This window comes from Cervus elaphus, chromosome 21, assembly GCF_910594005.1.
Source record: "Cervus elaphus chromosome 21, mCerEla1.1, whole genome shotgun sequence".
NCBI classification, from domain to species: Eukaryota; Metazoa; Chordata; class Mammalia; order Artiodactyla; family Cervidae; genus Cervus; species Cervus elaphus.
This window is the reverse complement of record NC_057835.1, coordinates 50,625,717-50,653,356: the sequence shown is the minus strand read 5'-3', so window position 1 is coordinate 50,653,356 and position 27,640 is coordinate 50,625,717. Positions and strand designations below refer to the sequence as shown.

The window sequence follows — 27,640 nt, the reverse complement described above, 5'->3', positions numbered from 1 at the left end:
GATGAAATGGTCCTGTAACCAAAATGACTGAGACAAGTTTAAGTTAGGCCAACCTTTTCTTAGTGCTCACTATCCAGAAGGAGAGAAACAAAACCATTTCATATTTTGCAGTCCAATGAGTAGATGCCTCCATAAATGTCATCCACTTCATTGTCATTTTGTAGTAAAATATATGTGGACCTTAAAATTAAATTATAATAAACTAAATTTGATATTATTTAAATTAGGAGTTAAGATCTATAGCTCAGACTCTTTTGTTATATATTTAATGGGAGTCTCCATAAACCATCATTGGGCTAGCAGTGAGTTAAACAAATAATTATTTTTCTGGTAAGATATTTTTCATGCAGCAGATTCTAGGAGTTAGCTGGAAAATTTATAGAGATGGTGACCTCTTTCCTATGTGAATCTCTGAAGTAAAATTCTATGAAAGTAATTTTTTAAAGATATTCATTTGTAATAATTATACTTGAACTCTCCATAAGGAATAATTTAGTTCCATGAAAGTTGGCTTCTTTGATCATTTTCAAATGGAATTTTTTATTTAAATTAAAATCAATCAAACTCATCATGAATATTAAGATTGATTTTTGAGGCCACAAATGTAAATAGCAATCCTGTTACAGTTCTTAAAGAGTTGAAGTCTACTTTGCATTTCAACATATAAGTTTATTGTTTATGTAGAACTAAAATCATAATCAAAGGGAAAACTAAAATATTTCATCTATGATATAATAAATTTTATAATTAAATGTAAACTTAACAAAGTTCCCAAATCTTAAGTGTTATTGACAGACTTCAGAAAGCAAGATTGACCAGACACTGAGAGTGATGTCTAAGTGGATTTCTAAATCGAGAATAAAAAGTTGATTTGCCCAAGCTCATGGTCAAGTGTGAAATGATCAACAGCTGTAAATTAGCAGATGAGCCTGTGTTCTGTACACAAGGATAAAATCAGGAGATCTACATCGTGTGTGTTTCTATACATTTGGCAAAATGTGCTTATGAAATCATATTCACAAAATCTTCCAGGTGAGCCAACTGCCAAAAAAATTTGTTTCCTTAACGGACAGAGACTAACACTTTCTCGTCATGGGGCTATCATCAGTATTTGTGGAGAAGGGCTGACCAGAAATTATCTTTCACTAAATGGTTCTATAATTGCTCTTCTGTAGCATATGTTAACATAATTTATATCTTGAAGATGCCAAAACTGGATGAAAACTAAAACAATCAAGTCAATCATCTGGATGGTTAGTGTTACTGTCACAGAGACATAAACTGAGGCCAAATTTGGTAAGAAATCAAAGTCCAATCTAGCTTAAGAGTAAACAACCATGTAGTTATTATTTATCGTTGAAGGATGTATATTTTCATAAACAAGCTTAGATTACAATGGTCCCCCAATGCAGCTCCCAGTTTGTCTGTTTGTCTCCCCACTCCCTTTCCTGTCGGTTACACTACATTAGGAATTTTCATGCCATCGTGCATCCTATAATTGGGGTCTTGATCCCTCCAGTCAACACACAGAAGGAAAAGTTTGCATCATTGTATACTGAGCTAATGTACAATGACTGGGTTTGGCCCAATTGTAAGTTTTCAAATAGTAACAAGGGGAGGAAAAAGCTCCCATACTGGAGGGATAATGCATCTGAAATCACTATTTCATTTGGCTTCAGCTCTGGCCTTATTTTCCACATAATGAATCCAGAAATCAAGAAAAAAGGAGCCCATCTCAATTTTAAATCTAAATCTTTTCAGGAGTGTATCTCAAAAAAAAAAAAAATTTAGAATCCTATGGCCAATTAGGAGAGTACACATACTTGCTTCCTCCCTTTACTGAAAAATAATTTCCTTTCCTCAGATAAGATGGCTACAAAGTCAGTCTCAGGAGGAACAAGTTCAGCAAGAACAGTAGAGAGTGAGTGGGCACCCGCCAGTCGCTCTGATCAGCCATGTTGATCCTGGCAATCCGAAGCTTGAGAGATCCCTTCCAAGGTCATCCTCACCTCCAAGTGAAGTGAACGTGTTAGTCACTAAGTTGTGTCCATCTCTTGAGACCCCATGGACTGTAACCCACCAGGCTCCTCTGTCCATGGGATTCTCCAGGCAAGAATACTGGATCGGGTAGCCATTCCCTTCTCCAGGGGATCTTCCCAACCCAGGGATTGAACCCAGGTCTCTTGCATTGCAGGCAGATTCTTCACCATCTTAGCCACCAGGGACGCCCAAAGTAAATGTGAAATCTAACAGAGGCCCTACAAACCTGCAAAGCCAGGCCAATAACCTATTTCTTGCAGTACCTCAAGCATTAGGTGAATTTTAATCATGGTTATTGTTCATATTCTTGGATCACTTGATATTTGCTCCTCAAATTGCTGATGTTTTTTAGCACTCTCTTTTTTTTGGGTGAGTTCATGATTTGCTTCGTCAATGACACTTTTTTTTTTGTTTTCCTTTCTTTTCTATAATTTAGCACAGCTCTAAGAAAATAGTTAGTCCTTATTAGCTGTTTTTTCTTAAGTTTAATCTCCAAGTTTTAAAGAAAGTGAAGTAAATAGTGAGGTATGAAGTTATAGCATTAATATTTCAATTGGTCAGTCATCAGTTATGGTATCTCATTGTCCAAAGGTAAGAGACTAGTAAACATAAAAGTGTCATTTTTTCTTTTTTCTTTACAACCTTGCTGTGATAATTAGCAAATGCACATTGTTTTTAAGTACAGTAGAGTGGCATCACCCGTATGAACACAGTTTTGAATTCCTGAGCCACAACACTATTCGCTGTGTGGTTTGGGGCGTAAAGAATAGCTCCATTGATGAAAATCTATAGGAACTTCGATTTCTACCAAAAATTTTAATAGATTACAATAACTTAAGAATCTATTATCAGTTAGGGAAAAACCATAAACAACTAGAAAATTTCTTTTTAGAGTGAATTAAATTAGAAAAAAAAAAAAGCTAATGATGTGGTATCAGAACAGTATTTGTTTGGAACCATCTAGAAGTTACACCTCAGAATTAAGACAGTCTTTCTAGTAAGGCTTCCTGAAAGATGTCACCTTTCACTTTCCCCAAATAGACTGGAGGCAAGGAGAAATAGCAAGAGAAACCAAAGTCTGCTCCATTATTAATCAGGCTTTATTATATTCCCTTTGTTTTGAGTAGACTTGCTAATCTCTATCATGATGGGTATTACTTAACCTGAGGAGTCATCATAACAACATGACCTTGACCTAGGAATCAGAAAGAGACAGGGTTTAAAGCATACACCATACTCTCCAAATATTTTTTTAAATGCAGTTTCCCTTAAAGAAGCAACATTAGTATGTGTTTCTTCTTGCAAGATGGTGGAAAAAGAGAATCCTATTTCAGCAGGAAAAGTCCTGCACTGAGTTCTTTTTTAATATATTTACTTATTTATTGGGCTGCACCAGGTCTTGAGATCTAGTTCCCCAACCAGGAATCGAACCTGGGTCCCCTGCATTGGGAGCTCAGAGTCTTTGCCACTGGACCACAAAGGAACTCCCCCACACAGAGTTCTGATTTAAAATACAAATTAAAATATTGTCAAGATACCCAGAAAAAACCTATTTTACTAGTAGACCAACAGCTAAGAATGAAACACTTAGTGCACTCCTGCTAACATCTTATTATAAAATTTGTTTGAGTGTTTTCTCTTCTCTTCCACAGAATAGTATGTAGTAATTAAAGCCAGCAAGTCTCTGATTAGTATGAAAATGTTACCCTGTTATTAAGTGTAGTTAATAATGCCTTCTGTGCATGTAATAGGCTAAAACCTAAAGAATCCTTAAGAGTTTTTTACATGTAGGATGAGGACTTCACTGGAATGAGGACTAGGAAAGGGATGCTAAGAACAGCAGACCTTTCAAAATGGTGAGGACAGTTCACTTAATTGAGAAATTGGCAAGGCACAGTCACTCAGAAAAAAGTTTGGCAGATCTGGTAATAACAGCCATGAAACTCAAGATCTGCCTGGCAAGGAAGTTACTCAATGCCATTCTTGAAAGGTTTTATTCAATAAGTAAACTAAATACAATCAGTCAATTGTTGGCCCCAAATTTCCAGCCTATCCCATAGATAGGCTTCCTAGCCTACTCCATTGCAATATTATTAATTCCTGCCAACTCCCACATTTAGGAACCAACTTCCAGGGGTCTTTGGTCTGATGATTTGTTATTTGGTCCTATATTAATAATCTTTGAAACATCCATAAAGCAAATATTGAAAAGTAAATCACTAGGTTAGAAAGAAATTGTATATTTTCCCCTGAGACCATGATTTCCCCCTATGGCACTGACCTAGAATCATGCCCTTCGCCTTTCAGCTCATTTAACAGTTAAATTTTACACGTATTTGTGAAGTCAGTTATGGCTCCATCATAACTGCACAGTATAGTATCTGGCACTTTATAGGTATTACAACATTTTGTTCAATAAATGAATGTATGGATCACCAAGTAGATTATTTTTAGCACAGAAATGCTCTTCTACCAAATTGCAGGACATATAAAATTTACACATGTTCACTTTATCAAAAGTAGCCTGAAGTTTCACTAGTGTGTTAGTCATGTAGTCGTGTCTGACTCTTTGTAACCCCATGGCCTGCAGGCTGCTGGGCTCCTATGTTCAAGGGGTTCTCGAGGCAAGAATACTGTAATGGGTTGCCATTCCCTTCTCTAGGGGAACTTCCCAACCCAGGGATCGAAATCAGGTCTCCCACATTGTAGACCATTTCTTTACCATCTGAGCCACCAGGGAAGTTTCACTAGCCCAGGACTTGTGTAGAATCTCAGCCACATCTATGAGGCTTTCATTTTCCTTGTCCTTGACCTAAAAGTTTACTAAGTAAACTGATTGTGTGAGCAAGTTCCCAGGAAACGTAAATAGTATTTCACAGAATACTGAACTTACTAAGGTCAAAATCTTGTCAATGTATTTGGAAGGCACCAAATTGAATTTAAATACTATGCTATTCATTACACTTTAATCTAATTCATATATCTGCAGGTTATTTCCAGATAACCTTTCCATGACAGTTGCCTCTAGTCAGTTGATGTGGTCATGAGCAGTAAAGTTGCATTTAAAGAAGCATCTTTCACTGAATTCAGATGGTCTTTCCTTCAATTGGTCTGAGTTAGGGAAGTTTTAATACATATTTATTTAGCTATGTGAACAAGTAGCAGGGGAGAGGAAAATCACTGTGAGTTGATAAATACAATCTGGGTCAAACAGATTGAAGCCTTACATTTTGAGTTTCTATAAAGGATTACGTTAAAAAATGAATCTGGACCTGGAATTGTCCAATCATGAAATTGTTCTATACATCAGAACTGTATTGTCCAGAGTATGGCCAGCAATGGAAAGGTTTGTAGAAATTTAGGGGTATGACTTCAGATCTCCTGACTCAGAAGCTCTGTGATAGGCTTAGGAATCTATGTCTAAAGAAGATGAAGTTGAAAAACTGCTGGACTAAGCAATGGCTTCCAAAGTGGCATGTTCTTACCTGAGGGACATGTACAGACAACAAAAAAATGACTAGAATTTGTCTAAAAATATATATATATAAAAATACGTACAGACACACACACACATGTGTGTGTGCACGTGTATACATATTCTTATATTCATGGGCTTCCCTGGTAGCTCAGAAGGTAAAGAGTGAAGAGTGTGCCTGCAACGAGGGAGACCCAGATTCGATCCCTGGGTCAGGAAGATCCCCTAGAGAAGGAAATGGCAATCCACTCCAGTATTCTTGCCTGGAAAATCCCATGGATGGAGGAGCCTGGCAGGCTACAGTCCAAGGGGTCTTGAACAGTCAGACATGACTAACTAATACTCACACGTGTATATATGTGTGCATACTCAGTCGTTCACTCATGTCCAGCTCTTCAGACCCTATGGACTGTATGTAACCTGCCAGGTTCCTCTGTCCATGGAATTTTCCAGGCACGAATACTGGAGTGTGTTGCCATTTCCTCCTCCAGGGGATCTTCCTGACACAGGGATCAAACCCATGTCTCCTGCATTGCAAACAGAGTCTGTAACACTGCCAATGATATATGTATATACACATATATCACTATATATGTATAACATCAGTTTCTATTTCAATAAATGGTTTATAGTATTTTATATAGATGTACATGTATATAACATAAAAATAAATGAATATACATTATAGGATGCCAAAATGTCTTTACTTATGGAGTATACAATTGAAAACATTTGCAGACCTAGAGAATAGTATCTAATCAATCTTTTTGAATAAAATCCCCTGTGTCTGTGTTCAAATACCTTCAAATGGGTTCTACTCCCCCTCCAAAATAAGTACAGGGAACATGTCAAGAGTTTAGCATGAGTGATTAGGATTTTGTAGCTTTGCCTTTAAAAACAAAGTGAAACTGTCCAACAAGTTAAGCATCTTTTTCTGTGGAAGGTGTCAGAAAGGTTTTGAAAGGTAGGCTACCAAGGGAAATACCTATTATCAACCTAAACAGAGTCAGGTGGTTGAGAGCCAATAAAGAATTAGCCACTTACGGGGGGGGGGGGGGGAAATCAAACAATGGAAGTAAATAAGGGTTTAGATTCTGCCTGTCTGATGCCTAGGAACAATTCATTTGGGGAACTGCAGGGGTATTTGAAAATTTAAAGAGGGTGGAACAAGGCTGTAAACATCAGATTTAGTAGTTGTGGATGCCGCCCCTGGTAACAAAGAATCCGGTTCCCAGTAACTGTGTGAAATTGACTTCAGCTGTCTGCATAGAGCTAGAGTGGGTCTTGATTTGAAGCTTGGGGGAAAAAAGTCTTGAAAGCCTACAAAGTATGATCTTCCCTTTGTTATTTTCTTTCCTCTGTCTGTCTTGTGTTGTACTCTGCCTTCGATTTAAGAAAAATAAATAAATAAAAAGAGGACTGTAATTGAATTAAGGACAGTGCATCCCAAACTGCATAGCTCTTCACATGAGACCAAAAGATTTGGTTTTGATCTTCGAGTAACCAGATGCCTCACTTTTAACAGATGCCCCTGACTTTAACATACACATACCCTCACCCCCTGATCCAAAAAAACAAAAACAAAAACACCCTTATAGCAAAACTAAGGGAGAAGGGAGAAGGAGTGGGTAGAAACGACAAATGCTTCCCTTTTTCCAAGTGTGGGAAAAGAAAAGGAGTAGTCCTTTCTCTGGTCTAAATGTAAGTTTGCCTGATTGGTGACAGAGCAGGAAGGGACTGAGAACATTGAACAGAGAAGGAAAAAGAAAAAAGTAACCTTTGGAGAGCTTTTGGCAAATGTCCATTTCTATTATTTTATAAAGCTGAGGGGAAGATTATGCCTATCATTATAATGTTGAGAAATATACAAACATTTTATATTAAATGAATATTTGACTCACTTTTTATCAGGTTTACGATGGCACAATTTTCATGGGCCTTGCTTTATTTTTAGCATAATATTCTTGGATAATTATTTACTAAGAGACCTTAGGACTCATGGGTGCTTATCCAAATATAGTATTACAATTATTATTTTATTTTTTGCAGGTCTTTGTGCTCATTTCACTATTATATAATAACTATTATATAATAGTGTAAAGAAAAAAAAACCTTGAATAGCAAGGCATCTTTGACTTTATAGTTCTTTGACCACTTTATCACCGATCCTAAACTGATGGTAAAAGTTTCAAACAAGTCACTCCCAAAAGAATTATTTTTCTAAATGGGCATCCCTATCTTTCCTTTCCTTTCTGCTCTCTTTCTTTTCTCTCCTTTTCCCGCTTTCTCTGGCTCTGCCCCCTCTCCCTCCTTCTCTGTCATCCAAAGTAATAAATACAAGGCTCGAGCAGCAAGAAAACTATTTTGTAAATCTCCAAGCATGATACATACACACAAATGCACACAATAAGACAGTGAAATGTGCCCAGGACTCTAAAGAAACAGGAGCAGACAATACAAAAAATACTTTCAGCCTTTCTCTTTGTGCTCTAAAAATATTTCCAGTAAACATGCTGCAAGCCAGGGGGATCACAGGTTCCTTTATTAGCATATATAAGTTTTAGCAACTGCTGAAAACTTATCTCGAAGGCATAGCAGATCTCTGGTATAGCAGATCTCTGGTAATTGTGTGTGGTTTCAGAACCAGTGTTTCATGGGTGTGAAATCAAATGAAATATGGTTATGAGGTTTTTGATCCAGATATTCCCTTCTAAATTTTGCCAAGACATTATATACTTGGATCTTTTATCATATTTGTGTATAAAAAGAAACTGAGGTTAAGTGCAGACTTGACACTGAGACATATTATAATTGTACTCTTTCAAAATATCACACGTGAAGCCTCTCTCTGTGTATTCTTTTCTATATATAGTTTCATTTACTAGTTTTCTGAGATCAAGGTTATGTAACTTGAAGTAGAATGGGTACTTGCCATCATACAGGGAATTTCATCCGATATTCAGTTCAGTTCAGTCACTCAGTTGTGTCTGACTTTTTGCGACCCCATGGACTGTTACATGCTGGGCTTCCCTGCCCATGATCAACTTCCGGAGCTCACTCGAACTCATGTCCATCAAGTCAGTGATGCCATCCAATCTTCTCATCCTCCGTCATCCCTACTACTCCCACCTTCAATCTTTCCCAGCATCGAGGTCTTTTCCAGTGAGTCGGTTCTTAGCATCAGGTGGCTGAGGTATTGTGAGTTTCAGCTTCAGCATCAGCCCTTCCAGTGAATATTCAGGACTGATTTCCTTTAGGATGGACTGGTTGGATCTCCTTGCAGTCCAAGAGACTCTCAAGAGTCTTCTCCAACACCACAGTTCAAGAGCATCAATTCTTTGGCACTCAGCTTTCTTTATAGTCCAACACTCACATCCATACATGACTACTGGAAAAACCATAGCCTTGACTATAGAAGGAAATAGAACTGCCATATGACCCAGCAATCCCACTTCTGGGCATACACACTGAGGAAACCAGATCTGAAAGAGACACATGCACCCCAATGTTCATCGCAGCACTGTTTATAATAGCCAAGACATGGAAGCAACCTAGATGCCCATCAGCAGATGAATGGATAAGGAAGCTGTGGTGCATATACACCATGGAATATTACTCAGCTGTTAAAAAGAATTCATTTGAATCAGTCCTAATGAGATGGATGAAACTGGAGCCCCTTATACAGAGTGAAGTAAGCCAGAAAGATAAAGAACATTACAGCATACTAACACATATATATGGAATTTAGAAAGACGGTAACGATAACCCTATATGCAAAACAGAAAAAGAGACACAGAAATACAGAACAGACTTTTGAACTCTGTGGGAGAATGTGAGGGTGGGATATTCCAAAAGAACAGCATGTATACTATCTATGGTGAAACAGATCACCAGCCCAGGTGGGATGCATGAGACAAGTGCTCGGGCCTGGTGCACTGGGAAGACCCAGAGGAATCGGGTGGAGAGGGGGGTGGGAGGGGGGATCGGGATGGGGAATACGTGTAACTCTATGGCTGATTCATATCAATGTATGACAAAACCCACTGAAATGTTGTGAAGTAATTAGCCTCCAACTAATAAAAAAAAAAAAAAAAGAAAGACCATTGTTGGTAAAGTAATGTCTCTGCTTTTTAATACGCTAAGTTGGTCATAGCTTTTCTTCCAAGGAGCAAGCGTCTTTTAAATTTCATGGCTGCAGTCACCAACTGCAGTGATTTTGGAGCCCCCGAAAATAGTCTCTCATCATTTCCACTGTTTCCCCATCTATTTGCTATGAAGTGATGGGACTGGATGCCGTGATCTTAGTTTTTTGAATGTTGAGTTTTAAGCCAGCTTTTTCACTCTCCTCTTTCACTTTCATCAAGAGGCTCTTAAGTATACCAAATTTCAAAACCATGATTCACTCATAAACACTGTCAGTGATTAGCCACCTTAAGAAGATGTTTACATTTTAAATCTCTTTGACTAAAGGTATCATTAAGATTAAAAACTTTTAAGATTTTTTAATGAAGTGACTTCCAGGGCACAAAAGATTCTAATAGTGGCCCCCAAAAAAGAAGTTCCAATAGTAGCTTCAGCTATGTTTCCTTCGTACTTTTTGTCACTAAAATCTATTCCATACTATCTCTCGTGTTAGCATGCTACACCACTTCAGTCATGTCCAACTCTTTGTGACCCTGTGAACTGTAGCCCGCCAGGCTCCTCTGTCCGTGAGATTCTCCAGGCAAGAATGGAGTGGGTTTCCATGCCCTTCACCAGAGGATCTTCCTGACGTGGGGATCAAAACTGTGTCTCTTTTGTCTCCTGCATTGGCAGGCAGGTTCTTTACCACTGTGCCATCTGGGAAGCCCTATTATCTCTCAGGTTCATCCAATGGGATGCTTGTAGTCTACTCTTTTAGTGAATTATTTTTTCTATAGTCTCTTAGGCATTTTTACTGGAGGGCAGATAGTAACTTTGGACAGCATGGTCAAATGCTTAGTTTGCAATGGATCATCTTCATGTTATAGTGTAATGCTTAAACTCAACCTTAATAAAACTTCATAAAACCCTTAGATCTTTGGTATTATTAGTCTGCTCACATGGATGCAACATTTGGACAAGATATTTGGTATATGTCTTTAATACACTGTGACAGAATTAAATTTCCACAAACCATGTATAGGCAGATGATGGCAAATCCTCAGCTTGATGACTATAAAAAACAAACTCTTGTATACAAGGAACATAAAACTGAGCCAAGGTTGAATCATAGATTAGCACTCTGCTCATGAATACTATTATCAGCACCGAAGGGGTTTGGAGTAAACCACTTCCCCTCTTCTCTGTCTTTATAGAACAGATAGTTCTCTAACTTTTTAGCTACTTACTTACTTACTTACGTTGTGATGTATAAATCTGGCCTGATGGTGTCATGCCTTGTGAATATGAATGTAGCTGGGGAAGTTAACAGGGAAACCAAACCCAGCCCTTCTTCCTCTTCCAAGGTCTACTTCTACCTGGCTCCACTTTCCACAGCACTACCATGAATTTTATTTTCCCTAAACTCCTCAGGCAAATTTTAAGGATATTTTTAGGTAATATTGGTTCATCTTTTTTAAAAATTAAAAAATACACATATGTAAATAGAATAGACACTTCACCAAGCAATAAAAAAGTTCATATTTTGAGTGTATCATCTCAAATTTTTTCTGTCATTGAACATCATTTTAAAATAGGTGCAAATTTTCCATAGTATAGCAGTGTCAATATTTATTGCACTCATATCCTACTTTAACACTTAGGGGTTTTGCAGTATTCACTGCTAAAATCAACAAGCAATGAACAACTTGATGAGATAATTATTGTGGACGATGAAGATAAATTCTAGAGCATGAAAGAGCTTTGGCATATTGTAACTTTCTTCCAAAAAGTTTTCCTAATTTACCCTCTCAACACTGGAGTCTAGGGGTGTCTGTTTCCCTATTGCTTTTCCAACACTGGTTAATGATTCCGAAATTTTAACAACAAAAATAAACATCATCTTAAGCCTGTTCATTCACTTAGAAGAATATCATATGGGAAACTTCTTTGGTTGGTCTGCTTCTGGTTAACTAAGAAGAAAATTTTGGAGCAGGTAGTCCCACAAGCTAGGGGAATGGGGAACACGATGGGATAGAGGCTAGGACAAGGAGAGAATCCATGCCTCTGGGCTGAAACGGGAAGTCACTGGGATTCCCCAGTGACTCAGCAGTAAAGAACCTGCCTACAACCTGCCACGCGAGACACGGGTTCCATCCCTGGGTTGGGAAGATCCCCTGGAGGAGGGCATGGCCACCCACTGCAGTATTCTTGCCTGGAGAATCCCACGGACAGAGGAGGCTGGTGGGTTACAGTCTGTGAGGTCACAAAGAGTTGGACACGACTAAAGCTACTGAGCTCACAGGCACGCACACATTGGAAGACTCTTTGGGGTTAGCATGGAAAGTTTAGATATCACCAAAGACAAAGGCTTCAGCACTGAGAACAAATCCTCTTTTCAACTACTCCTAAATCACAGGAGAAAAACTAAATTTGCCACGAGTGCCCCTTCCATCAGATATTAAACAAAGACACTGATAACTAAAGGAGAGGGGACAGATGGATTGATAGACAGGTTGGTTTGTCAGCCAAACGTCTGCCACTGTGTATCCCAAGTCCTCTGCATGTCGGGGTCATTCTTTTCTTTTATTCTTCAAATAGCAAGATGTCGTTTCCCATGATATATACCATAAAAAAAAAAAAAAATCCCAGGGTTACATCATCTCTCTGAGAATTCCTAGGGAATTGTAATTTTTCTTTTCATTTATTCCTGTTTTCTTCTTTTTTCTTTTTTTTTCTGGTTTGGGCTTTGTCTTAGTGGTTGTAGTTTCTGTCATGGTCATGGGACACATCACCCCATCTATCTGTCCAGACTGACACAAAAATTTAGGCTTTTACAGGAAGCTTAGTGTAAAAGGAGAATTAAAGTACAGTATGGAAACAGGCTAATGTTAATATTCATTTTAACTGATCTAAATATTTACTCGTGAATCTTCACCATACTTTTTTCACTGACTATGAAGAGGTGACACAGATTTGAGGTGGCTCTGGAAGGAAATGTAAGAGCTAGCAGAAATTTGGCAACATGCATTTCAGTCAGAGGTGTTTCAGGTACAAGAGGGCATGGTATGGCGAGAGAACTAGGCTCCATGATAGCAGTCGCGTTTGTAGGCAGTGGTAGAGATGAGGCTGGAAAACTGGCAAGGAAAGCACATAAAAAGCTATTTGCCCCATGTTAAGTATTTGGAATACATCCTGAAGATGATGGGGATTTACAGTAAGGTTTGCAGCAGGGCTTCCATGGTGGCTCAGACAGTAAAGAATCTGCCTGAAAAGCAGAAGACCCAGGTTTGATCCTGGGTTGGGAAGATCCCTTGGAGAAGGAAATGGCAACCCAACTCCAGTATTCTTACCTGGAGAATTCCATGGACAGAGAAGCCTGATGGTCTACAGTCCACAGGATCACAAGGAGTCAGACACACAACTGAGCAACTAACACTTTCACTTTTATTTTCCAGCAGGGTACCACATGATCAGATTCTTGCATTTAATTATCATATACTAAGGCATATATATGAAATCTAGAAAGATGGTACTGATGAACCTACATGCAGAGCACCAGTGGAGACAAAGACACGGACAACAGACTAATGGACACAGCCGGAATGGGAAGGAGAGGGTGGGAGGGGGGTGGAGAGAGTAACATGCAAACACACTTACCATGTGTAAAATAGATAGCCAGTGGGAACTTTCTGTATGGCTTGGGGAACTCACACTGGGGCTCAGTAACAGCCTAGAGGGGTGGGATGGGGAGGGAAGAGGGAGGGATGTTCCAGTGGGAGAGGACATGGGTAAACCTATAGCTGATTCATGTTGATGTTTGGTAGAACCCAATGCAATACTGCAAAGCAATTATCTTTCAAGCAAAAATAAGTAAATTTATAAAAAATCTTATATTAAAAAAATATTGCCTTCTATAGGTAGCCTGGAAGATGCTGCCATCAGAATCTAACCAGAAGTAAGATGACTTATAAAGAAGCTACTGCCATAGTCCCAGCAAGAAATAATAAAACCCTCAACTAGAACTGTAACAGCAGGGTGTGGAGGACAACTTGAGAGAGATTTGAGAGGTTGAATTGATGGGCCCTGATCCTGTCATAAAGAAATATGAAGCATTATAAAAAAAAAAAAAATTGTTGTTTAAAATTTCAGCTCAATGCCTTCAGAAATAGCTAGCAATTTGCAAGTTCCTTGTGTAAGACAGATTTTTGCATTTAAAAACATTTATTTAGAAAAATGATCAAGAAAGTAGACTCTTCTTCCTTAGATGTCTGTTGATATGTATGATGAAGTTTGAGAGAATCAAAATCATTCCTTCTGGCTTTTTTTTTTTTTTGTAGTTTGTGCCCTTTAAACTAAATCCAGATCTAACAATTTCAGGCTATTATTATAAGAGGGAAATCATAAAAGCATTTTGCCAAAGCCACCCAAACTATACATCTTTTAGGAGATCTACCACTAAGCAGGCAAGAGAGAGAAAAATCAGAGAGCAATGCTTTTAAGATGAGAGACAAGCAGCAGATCAAACATGTTGGGTTGAGGTTAGAGCTGTCAGCTCCTTCAAATACTTGACTTACGTTAGAAAGATCTGTAGTGCAGACTGGAAGGCGGAACCGGGTTCTAAAATTGGAACCCTAGTAGGAAATGATTACAGTTCTGTGATTAATTTATGCAAAAGTAGAATCATACCAACTCATAGTCCGGGCTGGAAACTGAGTCTCTTTGTAAGCAGTCTTTGGAGTTTCTGATGTTAGTTTTCAAGTTATCCAACCCCTCCTTGGAGGAGTGAGTTTGCAGACCTGAATCAGACTTCACCTTCACATAGACCTTGCCTAGGAACTGGTTCAAACTACAGTTGGTAAGTGGTTTCCTGCCCTTTATGTAATGTTTCCAAGGTATGCTTCCAAATGGATGAGACATAATTTCCTGAGCCTGAATAGGAACAAAATTGCAATTGTTTTAACTAGTCCTATGGGCTTCTAGCTCAGGGCCTTAAACACTTATCGTCTTGATCTTGGCTCTCACTATATTAAATGAGCGACTGTGATTAGCAACATGAGAACATGGTTGCATTTAGGCTGTCCTTTGAATCCCAGTGTAAATCTATCATTGGAGCTCAGAGATTTCAGGCTTTTGGTGATGGGACGAGAACGCACAAAAGCTTCTAACAACTACTGGAAAAGTGAAACAGTGGCTCCCAGCCATGGTTCCCTTTCGTCTCTGCTGCATTAATGTGTTCCACATTGATCTCTCAGTCCATATGCTCTGAGGGGCACTTGGAGTGTTCCAGAAAGAACAACTTACTCCCCGATTCTAAGTTATCAGAGTTTTATTTTATATGCATGTACTCTGAGGAGCATCTTCTACATTTATTTAGAACACACATATCTTAAAGAGTTGCTCAGGATTTTTTCTTTAGTAACTTTAGATGAAGTTATTACTCTGTGAAAATATCAAATCACACACAGAAAAGAAGAGAAATGAGAAGACTGTCTCTCTGTCTACTGTGTGAGGACCCAGCAAGAAAGCAGCTGTCTGTAAGCCACAAAGAGTTTGCTCACTAGGAACTCAACTGCTCAGCACCTTGATGTTGGATTTCTCTAATCCCAGAACTACAAGAAAATAGTTTTTATTGTTTAAGAAAAAAAATTATTTTTCTTTTACAAAGCTTTTATATTTTATGTTCACATTAAGTGAATTTTCTGTTTCCCATCGTAGGAATCTTCTCTGAAACTGTTAAAAGGGTTTTAGTATCTGGTCTCTTATAATAACACATTAATAGAGTTTTACCAAAAAGAAACACTGTAATTAGATTTGCCATATAAACTTCCTTAGCTAAACCACTCCACACTCTGCTGAAACAAGATGATATTGTTGCTATAATAGTATTTTTATGGATACATACACAAAGGTGAAGGGGCCACAGTAGCACATGCTACTGTACATCTGGTCTTATCCAGTGACCTAGTCTGGTGTCTGAGACAAAAGGTAAGTTTGCAACGGTAGTGGCTAGGTTCAAACCCCCTCCTTCTCCTTCCCTCCCCTTTTGGTCTTCTCTCTTCCCATCTCCTGCTAAATTCCTGAATATTCCATTCAGGTTGGGAAACTAGACAGTGAGGGTACTACTACAGGTTCTCAAGTAATTGCTGTCCTTCTCCATCGCTAGCGTGGGAAGCTTTCTGCAATGCCGTAGCCCTGCTTCTCAGCTGCCCAGCACATTCACAGAACAGTTTTCTGTTCATACCTGCTGAAGAATCACTGATTCTGTCAAGCTTTGAAATTCTGCTTCTCAATAATTCAACTTAAAAAGTTAAATGAGTGGGACTTCCCTGGCAGTTCAGTAGTTAAGACTCCATGCTTTCAATGCAGAGGATGTGGGTTTGATCCCTGGTCAGGGAACTAAGATGCCATATGCCTCGTGGTAACAAAAGTCAAACTAGTAAAAATAAAACTAGTGAATACTAATTCAGAGCCACACCCTGTGTTAAGTAGGTACTGAAGAAATATGAGGACAAGATACACCTCCTCATCTTGACGTTCCTCAGCAAACATATATACTGTCTGTATGATGGACTCGCAGATTCACATGGTGGCATATGAGAGGAATGAGCACCCTCCACAGCGGGTACCCAGGGAGGGGGCAGATACTAGTTTACTTTCCTGGTAACTGGCACAAGCTTTTGTGTGTTCTCATCCCAGCACCTAAGGCTGAAATCTTTGAGCTCTAATGACAGATTTACACTGGGATTCAAAGAGCCTCACTGTCCCTGCTCTGACTTCTAAGGAAGAAGCAGCCTTGCTAGTTCATTTGAATAAAAGGCAGCAAAACAGAACTGGAAGAAGTACGATGGCCTTAAATACCTGCATTAATACCTGCAGGTGAAACAACACAGAGTATTTTAAAGAAATACAAATAGACTGGAAAGGAGGACAGACTGGGCTAGGGGTGGCAGGGGGCTGACTGATTTGACCGATGAACAAAAGCAGTTTGGGGACCCTTTGGGAGAGAGCATGGCAGCCTGAGGGAGATCAATAAATAAAAGTAATTTTTAAGATTTGTTGCAGTGCATCATCCATTATACTCTTCCATCTGGCAAGTTTAAGGGGCCACAGTAAACGTTTTAATTGTTTACAATATGGCAACACTGTACTGAGGATTGTTCATGGGGTGGCATGATTTTATGGGATTTGTCTTTGCTTCAACATCGCCTGTGAATTGTTTGCTAATTATTTTGAGCAAATTTGTTTATTTCTTCTAAATAAATTTAAATCACTCAAGTGTTATACTTCTAACTACTAACACAGTGCCAGGCACGTTTTAGTTTTCCATAATGTCCTGCCCACCATTCTTTCCCCCTTTTTTATTTCAGTGGCTCTATCTCACCTCTCTTTTGAGAATGACTCTTTTCCCCACTCATTGTTGCCTTGGTGGGAATATAAGTCAAGATGCTTTCCCACATCTATTTCTTCCCATCATCACAATCAAGGCAGGCTCATTGACTGCTCTGGTGGCCAAGATGGGCTTACTGTTTCCTTTTCCCTACAACATTTTCCTTATAAAGCTTCTGCAGCTTTGAGATGGAAATCTTTCATAAAGCCTCTTGCCAATTTATACCCCAAGACTGTCTTTTCTCAAGGACTTGGGAACCATGCCTTTGAAGTGTAACCATCAAGACAGATAGACCCCTTACCTTCCAGTACCTGTGGGAGCACTGAACCTTAACTTTGGTGGGAGCATAGGATCAAGTTGTAAAATTACCTCCTGTCATGATGATATGGGGCTTCCCTTGTGGCTCAGATGGTAAAGAATCCGCCTGCAATGTGGGAAACCTAGGTTTGATCCCTAGGTTGGGAAGATCCCCTGGAGAAGGGAAAAGCTATCCATTCCATTATTCTGGCCTGGAGAATTCATGGGGTCGCAAAAACTTGGACACAACTGAGCGACTTTCACTCACTCACATGACGAAATGAGAAAGTTTACTTTCCTTTTGCGTTAAGTCAACTAGTAAGCATGGATAGCCTACAATCTACTCCTCACCCCACCTCTACACCCTGTTCCTCTTTGTTTCAGCAGAGTTGAGTTTGTAGTTCTCTCCTCTCCCCTCTTGAAACAGCCTTGAATAAAGTCTTCGTTGTTGGTTTAGTTTTGTGCTGTGTAAGTTTTACTGTGACCCTGGGATCTTTAGGTACTTTGTTTCCCCTGGGAATTTGGATCCTGAAGAGAGTAACACAAGGATACACATCATGTAGAAATGAGATAACCTAACAACACTAACTTAAAGACACAGCCTTTTGGTTCTTTCTCCTTAGATCTCTGGATTAACCCTCATTCACTCTCCTTTTAATTCTGTGAGTTGGCCCATATACTTCCAATGAGCTCCCTTCCTGTCCAGAAACTGTTTAGAAAGTATGCTTACTGATGGATATGGGTTATCTATATTAACCCTCACAAAACCTCTACTAGGTAAGAAGTATCAATCCAATATTAAAGATAAAGAAATTCAGAGTACTTTAAAGTCTATTATTTTTATAAAGGTCACCAGTTAGTAAAAGCAGGATTCTGAAAACACATTATCTTTCTACAAATGATCATTTAAATAAAACTCACAAATATAGACTCCATAAAATTTCAAAGAATAAATTCACCTCAAGTGTAGAGTTTTGCTTCGTTTGTTCAATAAATGTCTCCCTTCTGTCCTCCCGACACTTCCTCATAATGACTTCTGTAAAAGGTTAATACCTCTCAGGACACCTCTTAGTCTGTCAGTGGGTCACATTTCCCTTCCCTGAATGTTCTAATATAAGCAGAAATGCTTGACGGAGATGGAGAGATTTAGCTCTGATGATTCATGCATTCTGCTGCCACTCAGGTGCTCAGTCGTGTCCAACTCTTTGCGACCCCATGGACTGTAGCCCTCCAGGCTCCCTTGTCCATGGGGATTCTCCAGGCAAGAATACTGGAGTGGGTTGCCATGCCCTCTCCATGGGCATGAACCCAGGTCTCCCGCATTGCAGAAGGATTCTTTACTGTCTGAGCCACCAGAGAAAACCAATTCATGCGTCGGTCAACATCAATTTTTGTTTATATTTGAAAGGAAGGGGATTACGATTCAACTTCATACTTTCTACCAATTTCTACAAACTCATCTCTTTCCTAATTCACCTTTGTCACCTTCTAATCAAGAACCTTCACTGACTTTTTTACTCTAAAAGAAGTAACAGGCTTTCAAGTCCTCTTATGACACAGTTCCATATTCCACATTCAATAGGACTATGTCTTTAACAGACATGGCCTCTATTCTGTCATATAGCTCTCTTCCTTTCCCCTGCCTGCCTTCCCTCACATACCATGTTCTGTCTTTCATTCATTCTTTTTCATTTTGCTTATTCTAATCCTTTTATTTGAAAGTCTATTTCAATACTCTCTATTTTGCATTAAGCTTCCCAGCAATTAGAACATCCTTTACAGATCGATTTCTTTCTTGAACTTTAACTGTATTCCTGGTCAGCAAAATTTATCCATCAATTTTCTCTAATTGTTGAAAGTTCATTAATCTTGTCTTTCAAGAACTGTGCCATAGTGTGGCATCCTTATGGTGAGCTAATGAGTTAAAAAAGAAAAAAAAAAGGTAAGTTCTTAATTAAAGATCATCTTTTAGACAGAACTAGGTAATGAGCTATAAAGAAGATATTAAATGGATGAGTTTTACTTCCTTCACTTAAAAAGAAAAAAAGATTATCTAAAAATCCTATAAACGACAGCTTTTGAGAAGTTTTTGTTCCAGATCTAAAAGGATAACAAACAAGAGAACTCTCTTTCACAGGTTAAATACTCCTTTATTCTTTGATGCTAATAACACCTTCATGACAAGCCTGGGGAGTAATAATTATTAATTCACTTTTGCTACCCAAGCAACGGATGGAACTTAAGTTGCCCAAGATCACACAGGTGATTTAGAATTGGAACCTAATGTAAGTCTGTTACAAAATACCTCCATATTCTTGCTTCTATCTGTGGTAGACAGAATACTGTATCTTTCAAAATGCCCATGTTCTAATTCCCAGAACATGTAAATGTGTTATGTTATATGACAAAGGGCAATTAAGGTAGCAGATGAAATTAACTTTGCTAGTCAACTGACTTTAAACTGGGAAGATTATTCTAGATTATAACCAGACATGTCTAATATAACCACAAAGGTCCTCAAAGAGTGGAAGAGGGAAACAGAAGAATCAGTGTCAAAGTGATGCATTCTGAGAAGACTCCACTGGCTATTGCCGGCTTTGAAGACGGAACGGGGAGGCCATAGGACAAGCAATGTGAGCAGCCCCTAGGAGCTGGAAAAAGCAAGAAAGGAGATCTTCTCCTGGAGCTTCCAGAAATCAACACAGCTCTGACACACTTTGATTTTAGCCCAGTAAGACCCATTTTGAACTTCTAATCTCCAGAACAATAAAATAAGAAATTTATGTGGTTTCAAGCTGCTAAATCTGTGGTGATCTGGTGAAGCAACAACAGGAAATTAACACACTATCCAAACTAATATTTGAAATTCCACAATGGTTTAAGACTTAACTAATGGCAAAGGTACATGAGTTTGATCCCAAAGGACTCTGAAGATACAGTTGAACCAAAGGAAGGCTACCTTCAGTATATTTTTTTGTCTCTCTTGAAAATAAATTCACCTTATGCTAGAGAGTTCTTAACTTCTTCACCTAAGAATATTCGACGACTGAGGCAATGAGAAGATCTGAAATATCTACTACAGACTCATACCAATGAATCTGCTTTCATTCAACAGTCTCAGTCCCTAAATTTAGTAGTTCCTAAATCAGTCATCAATTAGAGATAGAAATATCTTTTAATGCATACACATTGTCTTCAAGAAAGCTCTTAAAGTCACCAGTTTTTAGCTAACATAATTGGGGAACATGTATACATATATATGAACAGATTTCCTTAACTTATACAGTAATTACATAGACTAGGCTATGTGTCTCATGCAAGAAAAATATGCATATATCAGCTTAAAGATCTCCCAGTATACCCCAATTATAACAGTTGTACCATAACCATAAATCACAGTTACACAGTAACTCTAAATCATTAATTAATGCAATAAGTACTCACTGAACACTCATTATGTGCTAAACATTATTCTTGGTGATTGGGACGTATCAGAGAGTCACTGTATTTCCTAGAAAACTTTTTCTTGAGAACTTTTTAAATGTTCTCATTTAAACTTAACTCCTAATTCACATAGTATCTCAAGCTCCATAATCCTGACACTCCTAAAAATTCTGTTCCACTCATCATACTGAATGCCTGATACAGTGATTAAGAAAATATGTTGTACAGTCAGACAAATTTGGGTTTGGGACACTCTCAACTACTAGCTGGGACATTGGTCAAGGTAATAAAAATTAGTTGTAACTTTCTTTTCTGTAAAATGGAAATGATAATATTTATCCTACAGAATTGTTGGAAACTGTAATTACAATTAATACATTATTCATATAGCATCTTACATGGTATCAAGTATTCAATAATGATCATTATTGTTTATATTATTACTATCATATCATAGTGCTTAAATTGTATCACTTTTTATTATACTTGTTATGTTGTTGCTATTTGCCCACTAATATAGGCCTGAGAAACAAAAGACACAAATTCTGACTAAGACATAGAGGTAATTCTGCCATGATATTGACCTTGCTGATTTGTAACTTATTTGCACCTCCAGTTATAACAAGGCAATTGATTTTGAATGAGCTTTACTAGTTTGTTTGGGTTTTCCTAAATCTTAGTGGTCTGATCATCCTATTCACTGAAAAGAGTGTTTACCAGCAAACGGTGGTGGGAGCAGGACGTATCTCTTTAGATACATTCAGAAGGAAAGTTGTTTCTGCCTATTGTAAGCAGACTCATGACAGTAACACCTAACCCTTCCTTAGGGTTAAGATCTTATGCTTATGTTTAGTTTCTCATTCACGTCTGATTCTTTGCAAGCCCATGGACTGTAGCCTGCCGGGCTCCTCTGTCCGTGGGAGTTTTCAAGCAAGAATACTGGAGTAGGTTGTCATGTCTTCCAGGGGATCTTCCTGACCCAGGGATTGAACCCTCATCTCCTTCTTGCACTGCAGGCAGATTCGTTACCTGCTGAGCCATCAGGGTCAAGTACTCACAAATCCAAGGAAGAGATCATCAGCTTTGCAACAAATATTAATACAACAGAATGGAACATAGTTTGGGCAGCCAGGCTGTTTTCTCTAGGTTAAAATTAAAAAGTTGAAGCAATTTCAGGGAGAATGTTCTGAGATCATCTTTCTAAACAACCCCAAAGAGAAAATTTAAGTATCTGACAGCTGAGTGTCATTAATAAAAGTAATATAATTACATATCTGATACCTACAATCTATTATCTATCTACGTAGTCTCATTTCCATTCCCCTTCCCCCACTGATTTCCAAAGAATTTTTTGTGACATTGAAATAAAGGAGTTTTGTGTCCATATAAACATTTTTATTGGGCAATAATGACTAGAAATGTTTCACTTTCATTGACAAGTTTAAGTACACTTCTTTTTTTTTTTTTGACATTTTAGAAATCAGGCATAAGAATACAAATATATTTATCATCCATTGGCTGAGATAATAGCTCCCCATTGGGGCCCAATAAATAGCCTCTAATGTTTATTTGATCAATAAACAATTAAATTGGGATCCAAAGGCCAACAAACATACAGGCAAGAATCCATGAGTGTGTGGCTCGCCTTGGAACCAGGCATTTAGCCTTGATGCACACACTTCCTTGCTGAAAGCAAGCGCTTTGCACATAAGCCACACACTATGTTGATCTGAGAAACTCAGAGCCCAAATCCCAGTTGACAAAGCACACCTGCAATGGTTCAGCCTTTCAACACGTCTCCTCCTGACACTAACCAGGTAGGGAAATGGGTGGGGAGGGCTGGGGTGGGAGGTAAGCCTCCAGCCCCATGAGTGTATCTTCACCTTAACAGCATGTGAGTGATTTCACAGAAATCCACCCAGCATTTTGGAGTAAATCACTTCCATCTCCCACGTTACCATGATGAAGCCAGAAGTGCGGTATTTGACATTGTGGACATCTATTGAAGACATTGATATTTTCAAACAAACAAAGGTTCCTGAATAAGATGTGTAAGACTGACAAAAGAGTGATTTCGTTGAAAGTCATTCTTTCCTCTTTTCTTTTCCTTCTGTAAATAAAGGAGGTTTTATATTTGTCCTGCCCAGCAGGACTTTCTGCAACAATGGAAAAGTTCCATATCTGAGCTGTTCATTACTATAGCCACTAACCATGTGCTACTAACAAAGATGTCTAATGGGACCGAAGAAGAAAACTTTAAAGTCATATATTAAAAGAAAAGAGGGCAGCAGAGGATGAGACAGATAGCATCACCGACTCAATGGACATGAGTCTGAGCAAACTCTGGGAAATAATAAAGGACAGGGAAGCTTGGTGTGCTGCAGTCCATGGAGTTGCAAGGAGTCAGACAGTACTTAGTGACCGAATAACAACAAAATTATTAGTGGCAACTGCATTAAGTAGCATAGATCTAAATCTTGATGACCATATTTCACATTTTGAAATTTGGGATTAATGAGAATCAAATGAACAGTCTAGCAAAATAAAATAAAAACTGATATTAGGAAACAGAGAGGCAAATTCATTTCAGCTATCATTTTCAGTGCAAAATGTAATTGCTTCTTAAGTACAAACTTCCTCAGGCAACTGTAAATATTTTGTTCTGGTCAATAGTTTATAGTATTTTGATCAATTGGAAGGTACTAGATACCATGGATTTCCAGTTTTCAAATGACACTACAGCAATAAAATACAGTTATCACAAAAATACTCTCTAACAGTAAAACTAGAAAGAATCACAATATCATGGATTTGCTCATCTGTTTCAAAATGTTGGGAACAAGAGGACTTCTTCTTGCTATTCTACTTAAAATAACCCTTCATCAAAATGATGTAAGAAGTTTTTCTGCATGTTCCCTTCAAAATAACACCCTAAATAACAAGAAGAGACTCAGACTGCACCATCAAAGAAAATGAAACCATTAGTAATCTAAATTATGCCACACAGTTACAGACCTTTCACTCACCTCCATGCAAAGCCAGAGGTTTATACTCCAGAGTGGTAGTCTCCAAGCCCTAGATCTGGGATCCTATTGTTGGGGATGAATGTGTTTTCAAACTCATCCCAGTCCTGTTGAGTCAGAAAATCTGGAGGCAAGGCTCAATTACCTGTGGTTTAACAAGTCTTCCAGGTGATTCTGGCGTATGCCTAACAACCACTGCCCTGAGGTAACTGAACCAGAGAAGTTCTGGGTTCCTTAGCCCAGGAACAAGGTTGTCATTTAAATTCAACACTGAAGACCAAGGAATAGAGGGGAATACTTATTGAAAGGCTCCAGCTCCAGGACAGCAGCAGCCTCACAGCACTTTAGACAGAAGATAGTGGGATCCCCTATTGGTGAAACCAACTACCCCAGAGAAAATTAGCCAGTTAACAAGCTGTGGGCTACCTGATTGCCCTACACTCCACAGTGCTAATCAATTAGGTTTAAGTGCCTGATCTTAGATCTGATTGGATAGTCATGGGGTGATCAGCTATTTGAGGACACCAAGACACACAGAAAATCTGGGCACTCACGGGAAACATGATGTAGGGCTCACAGAAAGCCTCAATATATATACATATATAATTAATGATCTTTCAAAAGAGAAAAAAAGGAAATAAAAATATCATGATATACACAAGAAGGGTTTCCCATGAGGCTCAGTGGTAAAGAATCACCTGCCAACACAAGAGGCGAGGGTTCAGTCCCTGGTTCGGGAAGGTCACCTGGAGAAGGAAATAGCAATCCACTCCAGTATCCTTGCCTGGAGAATTCCATGCACAGAGGAGCCTGGCGGGCTACCGTCCATGGGGTCACAAAGAATCACACACAACTTAGCGACTAAACAACAATAATAAAATACACAAGGAAAAATTGTAGAAAATAGCTGAAACTTTAAAATGTGATCATTGAAATTAGAATTCAATAGAAGATTTAACAGAACATTAAATCAGGGATTCAGAGCAATAAAACAGAAAGTAGACAGTAAAAAAATAAATCAATTTGTTAAAAGATCTACTCAAGTAATCAAAATATCAAAAAAATAGGGGCCCAAGGAAGAGTGTAAAACGATGGTGATAAAAGAGAGGATATTTTTAAAGCAATCATGTAAGAACATTTCTTGGAAATTAAAAACAACTCTCTTACTGAACATCCAGCCTAATAAACAAGTCACATCATCATAAGGTCTTAGAGTATTAGACATTTTTTAAAATGTCCTAATCATTTCCAGAGATGAAAAACCTAGTCACTTAAACAAAGTAGGGAATGAGATAGATATCTGCCTTCCCAACAGCAACAACAGAAAATACAATAAAATGGAACAATGTATAATAAACTCATAGTCAAATGAAGTTCAATCTAAATTGCGGTAGCCAGTCAGTTCCTCAAGCAAAAGTATAAAAATGATAATTTCAAGTGTGCAAAAGGTAAAAAAAAATTCCTCTCATGTAAACTTTCTTGGAGAAACCACTGGAGAAAGGATCATAGTAAAATCAACCTGGGTTCTTAGAGCAAGATTCTCATAAGAGCAAGGTAGAAGTGCATGATATTTTCATGGAAAGTTATAAATTATCACCTTGGACTATGAATCGACACAGATTCAAGGAGAGGGGTACTGGATTCAATTTCTCAATGAGGGAGTGAAACGATTCTATTTAAGTGCAGGAGACAGGAGCTATTGTTGCAGTTACCGGTCCGACTTTATTACAAATTGACTTTTAGAAAGGAAGATTTGATACCAGAAGTATAAGCAAACCAACATGGGCTATCTGAAAACTTTTTCACTAACTCATTCTTTTTTTTGTTTTGTCTTTTTGGAGAGCCTCTAAAAAGAGGGTGTAGTATCTAAGTGACACATATATTGATTGATGTATTCTAATATATAGCCTCTGATTGGCTTTGACCCACTCTCTACTGAAAGGCTTCCCAGGTGGCACTAGTGGTAAAGAAGCCATCTGCCAATGCAGGAGACACAAGAGATGCAGGTTCAATCCCTGGGCTGGGAAGACCCCCTGGAGAAGTAAATGGTAACCCGTTCCAGTATTCTTGCCTGGAAAATCCCATGGACGGAGGAGCCTGGTGGGCTACAGTCCATGGGGCCTCAAAGAGTTGGACATGACGGAGCAGCTGAGTACACACACTAGTGAAAGGGCCCTCTGTAAAAAGAAGGTAAGAACTAAGCTTTAGCACAGTGATCCTACCAGAGTGCTGACCTAAGTTATCACTCATTGCATGTTAGGCATTTTTAAATCTCTCTCTTTCTCATACACACACACACACACATCTTTTATTACTGGGCCAGCCTATCATTCTGTAATTACGCAGTCCATTCCAGAAATATTTATGGAGCTCCTACTATGTGCCAACATTATGTAATACAAAAATGAGTGAAGTCTGCTTCTTCCCTTTCTGATGTCATAGATTAATGGAAGACACAGACAGGTAAATAGAAAATGGCCATGTGTTTGAAAAGGAGCTTTACCCTGGCCGTACAATGTGAATCACAAATTATATAGTCTAAAATCAGATTTTCCCTAATTTATTAATATATTTGTATAAAAACTTACATAACAACTAAATGTATCTCTCTACTGAAATGTATTTATTGAAAAGAACAAAATGTCTTTTCTGTAATCTCCCAGTAAATAAGGCTATTATATTTAGCAAATAAAGATAGAGAACACTGTGTTAAATTTGAATTTCAGATAAAACATGACTAATTTTTTTAGTCTAAGTGTCTTTCATGCAATTTTAGGGACATACTTATGCTAAAAGTTATTCATGGTTTATCTAAAATTTAAATGCAACTGGGAATTTTGCATTGTATGGGCAACCCTACCAGTAAACCTAGATCATGTAGTCATAATAAAACAAAAGTATTAATAATGTCCTCTAGGAATTACAAAGGAAAAAAAAAATACCAAAGGTATACAGCATTGCTTATTTAGGTCTGCTATTAAATGGGCTGCATGTAGATAAGACTTACATTAATGCAAATGATAGCTGTCTTAATCCACAAAATTATTTTTAAGGTTGATTTAGCTCTACAGCAAGGGCTTCTCAGATTGCTCAGTGGTAAAGAATCTGCCTGCCAATGCAGGAGACATATTTGTGGGTTCAATCCCTGGATTGGGAAGATCCCCTGAAGGAGGAAATGGCAACCCACTCCAGTATTCTTGCCTGGAGAAATCCATGGACAGAGAAGCCTGGCTGGCTACAGTCTATAGGTCGCAAAGAGGCGGACATGACTTAGCAACTAAATCTCCTGCTGCATGCACACACACAATAGCTCTAAAGCAACATATGTAAGAAAAAAGCAGTGTTTATAGCTTTGTCTAATCCATGAGGTAAATTAATAATAAGATTCAGGGTCCTGAGGCAACAACTAACAGTGCATGCAATGCCAGGTACAAAGAGTATTTGCATGATCTTCCAAGAGCTCATTCTACTTACTTCTATAAGTCTAAAAAGACCATTTGGATCATCAGACTGTTTCCTTACATAAGAAGTAAATTGTCATTGCTGCCTTATTTTCCTGATTTATAAAATTGGGTCAATACATTAAGTGAAAAAATTGGAAAAAAAAAAAATTAGCAGGTTAGAAATGTGACCAAATGGCCTTGAAATCAAACATAGCCATCTTCTCTTGTAACCAGAAATACTTCAGGCTCAGAAAACTGTATTATATTTCTGCATTAATTGAAGCAGTGGGAAATTTTAACAAATAGTAATTTTCTGGATTTACTACATGACAGAAGCATCAGTGACTGACTTAATAATGCAAGGCATAGAAAATTAATAAAAATCTAGTATAAGCCTGCTCATCACAGA

The 27,640-nt window shown here is 38.3% G+C and overlaps 1 long non-coding RNA gene across 1 annotated transcript; it reads left to right on the top strand.

Annotated features, from left to right (window-relative positions):
• The first annotated feature begins 14,324 nt into the window (after positions 1–14,324).
• On the top strand, positions 14,325–22,538 carry LOC122679637. Its single transcript, XR_006336466.1, has 3 exons — positions 14,325–14,492; positions 19,459–19,606; positions 19,835–22,538. It is a non-coding gene; the product is annotated as an uncharacterized LOC122679637 (long non-coding RNA).
• The last annotated feature ends 5,102 nt before the right edge of the window (positions 22,539–27,640 follow it).